At 34.7% G+C, this 6,132-nt stretch overlaps 1 long non-coding RNA gene across 1 annotated transcript; it reads left to right on the forward strand.

Annotated features, from left to right (window-relative positions):
* The first annotated feature begins 371 nt into the window (after positions 1 to 371).
* On the forward strand, positions 372 to 1,408 carry LOC125492614 (uncharacterized). Its single transcript, XR_007269262.2, has 3 exons — positions 372 to 453; positions 576 to 692; positions 773 to 1,408. It is a non-coding gene; the product is annotated as an uncharacterized LOC125492614 (long non-coding RNA).
* Positions 1,409 to 6,132: the final 4,724 nt, after the last annotated feature.

Here is a 6,132-nt window from a genome sequence, read left to right on the forward strand (position 1 = left end):
ATTTATCTTTATATTTTTACAGTTTTAGATAACCTACTGTTCTCCAATTTTAGATTTTCTTTTCAATTTATTGTTTAGGAGAAGTACTTGGTTCCTGACGAAGGAAGAAAATGGGTAATGGAAACCATCAATGCGAGTTGGCGTGGTTATAAATGTAGAGTAAAGAAGAACCACTACTATGCATATAAGACTGATGCTTTAAGATGGGAACATCGCCCAAAAACAATTTCAGAATCGCAATTTAGAGATCTGTTAGACTATTGGAATTGTTCAGTAGTTGAGGTAGTATATCCATTTTTTGGTGCACTTAACCTTTGTCCAGAAACTAATATGATTAAAAGCTTGGTTGTTTTGTTTATATATGAAGAAAGCATCAACAAAGACAATCGTGGATTGCTAAATGATATGCACACCATGGGTTCTAAGTCATATGCATCATTACGTTATAAGCTGGTAAATTCTCTTTTATTTTAACTTCCTTTTTGTTGTTGATGATTTGTTATTCTTCAGAATAAACAATAATCTATACTATGAAGATTTAACAAAGATTCTCTATTTCAATGTGTCTTTAATAGCAACAAGAGGATACTAATAAGCAAGAACCTTCTCAAGGTAAGGTGTACAAAGAATCAAGGAGAAGAATTCCCAGAAAAACATATTCCACTAGCTATGAGGAAATTACATAAAATATTGTGAGTTACTAAGTTTAATATCTTTAAGCATATGGTCCATAACTTGGTAATAATAAAACGAATTAACTTTACTTTGATAGGCCAAGATGGATGCTCTAGATTACATCCAAAATGAAGAAGGCAACTCTAAGGATCCTTACTTTGAAGTCATAAAGAATCCCAAGCGCAATAGTCGATTACGCCTTTATGGGAAAGGTGTGACGAAGAATAGTTTTAAAAAAAGAAACACAAACGCGGGATTCATATTTCCTCAGGAATTCAAACAAAGTATGTGGACACAATTGGCGGAGGAGATTGCACCGAGCATGGCATCAATGATTCTATCTCAGATTCGAGAAGCTAATCCAGAATTAAATATTGTCATTCCTAATTTTCAGATTACGCCAGCACCAAGGGATCAATCTAGTGCTCCAGATAATACCAATGAACCAAATGGCCAATCATCTATTGGGACACACTCTTTACATCAGGTAATATCACATTCTAAAACAACATTTTTTGTGAGTTTTTTCCCCACCTCACTCACTTCCTTTTAAGCTAATTTTAATTTTTATATAGGCAGTTAGCTCTACTTAGAAGTATTACAAGTAGTTTATATCTCTGCTTGCTTCCTTTCCTAATTGTTTGGGCCTTCTATTACTCCCACTTTCTTGGATTTTCTGTGCACCCCTTAATGTGACAGTCTAAAAATTATACAATCTGCTTGGTTTCTGAGAATTTTCAGGTACCCATTTTTTTTGATTTTTTTTCCCCACCTCAGTCACTGCCTTTTAAGCTAATTTCGGAGTATTATAAGTAGTTTTCTAGTCTTTAAGCACACCTGTATTCCATCCTAGTTAGCATATTCTGTTGAAGTAGTTGATTGCTACCACATTAATTAAAAGGTCTTGAATAGATTTTAGGAGCCCTTAGGGGTAACAGTGTGCTGGTGGAAATACTTTCTTGTTAGATTTTGTATATCGCAGCCTCTGATAATTGATAACTACTTAACAAGCTGTAAAGCACCATATATTCCAAAACAAAGAGAAAGAGGAAGGGAGCGAAGGTTATGTGCCTGAGAATGATTAAGTTTGCTATTTCAATGCATGTTAGCTCTTTAGTTATGAATAGATGCCTCACTTGCTTATGCTAATGTGATACTAGGTGGGCGGTATTTCAACAACGAGGTTTATTTGTCAATTTGTTATCACAACTTGTGTTTAGACAATGATTTTATTGTATTGAATGTGGTTCAACAACGAGGTTTTATTGTATTGAATAAAATTTCTGTACTAACATATAATTATATTTTTTGAATATATGCATGTAGGTGAATAATGTCATCCCCCATAATTTTAAAGGATTTTATAAATATATTTTAGTATTGATATATTTATATTTAACCATAATCTAGTTTTAAAATGATTTGACTATTTTAAAAGTCAAATGAAAGTATTTTAAGGATGTAAGAAAGTCAAAAATATTTTAATTAAGCATGCTTTGATAAAAATTTTAAATACTAATTTATATTGAAAAAGAAGTATAATGGACTTGAGGAACCCAAAACCCTAGATGAATACGGAAAAGGAGCCGTGTTGATGATAGAAGTTCTAACTTATTTATCCTATTCATCATCAAGTTTAATTGAACCAAAACTCTTTTTCGTAAGCCCAAAAGTAAGTCTTCTTATAAATATCCTAATACCCAATTATTTTACCCCACACAAGAATTATTTTCTCTCTCCTCTCACCCCAAATCTCACGGCACTCCTCTGTCTTCCTCCTCACCAATTTTCTCTCTCTTTCTCTCTTTCTCTCTTTCAAGTTCTTTCTTTCTTTCTTCTTCTTCAAGTAACGTTTCTTCTTCAACAAGAACTTGACCATGTTAGAGGAAACACTAGAGAAGATATCTATCATGCATGTTTCGGGTATGAGACTGATACCGAACCTGAGAAAGATGAAGATACTCGACCTATTAGAAGATCAAAGCGGCGGAAGAAGTATGTCGACTACGATGAGGATGGGGAAGAAGAACCTGATGATGAGACATTCATGCTTGAACAGTACTAGGAAGCTAAGGATAAGACTAACAATGTAGTACCTTAGATTTATTATATGTCTCTGATTAACAATATATAGTATATTAGTTTTATCATAGTAATAATGTTGGTAGCTAACCAACAGTGATAGAGTAATTTATTGAACTATTGTTTTTAGGAAAATATAATATTATCGTAACACTCATTTTATTAAATACCCTTTGTGGAAGAATAAAAGCCATTATTTATTTTATATGAGCGAGTGAGAATTTATTCTGGGTGCGTGATGGGAATATTTTTATTATTTAAATTTTCATTTTGTGATTATATTCTTGCTTGCTTGTTTCTACTTGCATGTTGATGTGAATATATTTTACATGGATGATTATGTGACTATTAGAGAATAATTCATGTGAACTTGAAACTAGTTGAGAAATTGTTTGTTGATGCGATCTTTAATGATCAAATCAAATGTTGCCTTCTTAGATGGACATGTAAGTTATGCTGGAACCTAAAGTAGAGTTATATTACTTTCAGGTCCCGAAGTAGAATGGCTAACAACACCGACCTAGCTGCTGCTATTCGCCTCTTCGCAGAGAAATTAACTTAGGAAAGTTGCTGAGCATCCTGAGACTGCTGGGGAATATTTGAAAGATTAGCTAAGATTAAGCCACCCTACTATAAGGGGCAATCTGACCCGACCTTCTTAGAGAATTGGATTAGGGAGTTTGAGAAGCTGTTTGAGGTTAGGGAGAGTACTAAAATATTATGGTCTATTTGTGTTGCAGCTCCTTAAACATGTCTGCCAGATTACGAAGCTATTATAACCCCATTGTTCTCAGTGACGATGAAATTGATGAAGACGTTGCACCCATCGATGTGATAGGGAATATACTGACTTAGAATGGACCATGCGTAGAATTCTGAGGTCAGGAATGCCTAGTGATGACGAAGTCATTATAGAACTTGACCATGTTAGAGGCAACACTAGAGAAGATATCTATCATGCATGTTTCGGGTATGAGACTGATACCGAACCTGAGAAAGATGAAGATACTCGACCTATTAGAAGATCAAAGCGGCGGAAGAAGTATGTCGACTACGATGAAGATGGGGAAGAAGAACCTGATGATGAGACATTCATGCTTGAACAGTACCAGGAAGCTAAGGATAAGACTAACAATGTAGTACCTTAGATTTATTATATGTCTCTGATTAACAATATATAGTATATTAGTTTTATCATAGTAATAATGTTGGTAGCTAACCAACAGTGATAGAGTAATTTATTGAACTATTGTTTTTAGGAAAATATAATATTATCGTAACATTCATTTTATTAAATACCCTTTATGGAAGAATAAAAGCCATTATTTATTTTATATGAGCGAGTGAGAATTTATTCTGGGTGCGTGATGGGAATATTTTTATTATTTAAATTTTCATTTTGTGATTATATTCTTGCTTGCTTGTTTCTACTTGCATGTTGATGTGAATATATTTTACATGGATGATTATGTGACTATTAGAGAATAATTCATGTGAACTTGAAACTAGTTGAGAAATTGTTTGTTGATGCGATCTTTAATGATCAAATCAAATTTGCCTTCTTAGATGGACATGAAGTTATGCTGGAACCTAAAGTAGAGTTATATTACTTTCAGGTCCCGAAGTAGAATGGCTAACAACACCGACCTAGCTGCTGCTATTCGCCTCTTCGCAGAGAAATTAACTTAGGAAAGTTGCTGAGCATCCTGAGACTGCTGGGGAATATTTGAAAGATTAGCTAAGATTAAGCCACCCTACTATAGGGGCAATCTGACCCGACCTTCTTAGAGAATTGGATTAGGGAGTTTGAGAAGCTGTTTGAGGTAGGGAGAGTACTAAAATATTATGGTCTATTTGTGTTGCAGCTCCTTAAACATGTCTGCCAGATTACGAAGCTATTATACACCATTGTCCTCAGTGAGATGAAATTGATGAAGACGTTGCACCATCGATGATAGGGAATATACTGACTTAGAATGGACATGCGTAGAATTCTGAGGTCAGGAATGCCTAGTGATGACGAAGTCATTATAGAACTTGACCATGTTAGAGGCAACACTAGAGAAGATATCTATCATGCATGTTTCGGGTATGAGACTGATACCGAACCTGAGAAAGATGAAGATACTCGACCTATTAGAAGATCAAAGCGGCGGAAGAAGTATGTCGACTACGATGAAGGATGGGGAAGAAGAACCTGATGATGAGACATTCATGCTTGAACAGTACCAGGAAGCTAGGATAAGACTAACAATGTAGTACCTTAGATTTATTATATGTCTCTGATTAACAATATATAGTATATTAGTTTTATCATAGTAATAATGTTGGTAGCTAACCAACAGTGATAGAGTAATTTATTGAACTATTGTTTTTAGGAAAATATAATATTATCGTAACATTCATTTTATTAAATACCCTTTATGGAAGAATAAAAGCCATTATTTATTTTATATGAGCGAGTGAGAATTTATTCTGGGTGCGTGATGGGAATATTTTTTATTATAAATTTTCATTTTGTGATTATATTCTTGCTTGCTTGTTTCTACTTGCATGTTGATGTGAATATATTTTACATGGATGATTATGTGACTATTAGAGAATAATTCATGTGAACTTGAAACTAGTTGAGAAATTGTTTGTTGATGCGATCTTTAATGATCAAATCAAATGTTGCCTTCTTAGATGGACATGTAAGTTACTGAACCTAAAGTAGAGTTATATTACTTTCAAGGTCCCGAAGTAGAATGGCAACAACACCGACCTGCTGCGTATTCGCCTCTTCGCAGAGAAATTAACTTAGGAAAGTTGCTGAGCATCCTGAGACTGCTGGGGAATATTTGAAAGATTAGCTAAGATTAAGCCACCCTACTATAAGGGGCAATCTGACCCGACCTTCTTAGAGAATTGGATTAGGGAGTTTGAGAAGCTGTTTGAGGTTAGGGAGAGTACTAAAATATTATGGTCTATTTGTGTTGCAGCTCCTTAAACATGTCTGCCAGATTACGAAGCTATTATAACCCCATTGTTCTCAGTGACGATGAAATTGATGAAGACGTTGCACCCATCGATGATAGGGAATATACTGACTTAGAATGGACCATGCGTAGAATTCTGAGGTCAGGAATGCCTAGTGATGACGAAGTCATTATAGAATTGACCATGTTAGAGGCAACACTAAGAAGATATCTATCATGCATGTTTGGGTATGAGACTGATACCGAACCTGAGAAAGATGAAGATACTCGACCTATTAGAAGATCAAAGCGGCGGAAGAAGTATGTCGACTACGATGAGGATGGGAAGAAGAACCTGATGATGAGACATTCATGCTTGAACAGTACCAGGAAGCTAAGGATAAGACTAACAATGTAG

This window comes from Beta vulgaris, chromosome 8 (genome assembly GCF_026745355.1).
Source record: "Beta vulgaris subsp. vulgaris cultivar EL10 chromosome 8, EL10.2, whole genome shotgun sequence".
NCBI lineage: Eukaryota > Viridiplantae > Streptophyta > Magnoliopsida > Caryophyllales > Amaranthaceae > Beta > Beta vulgaris.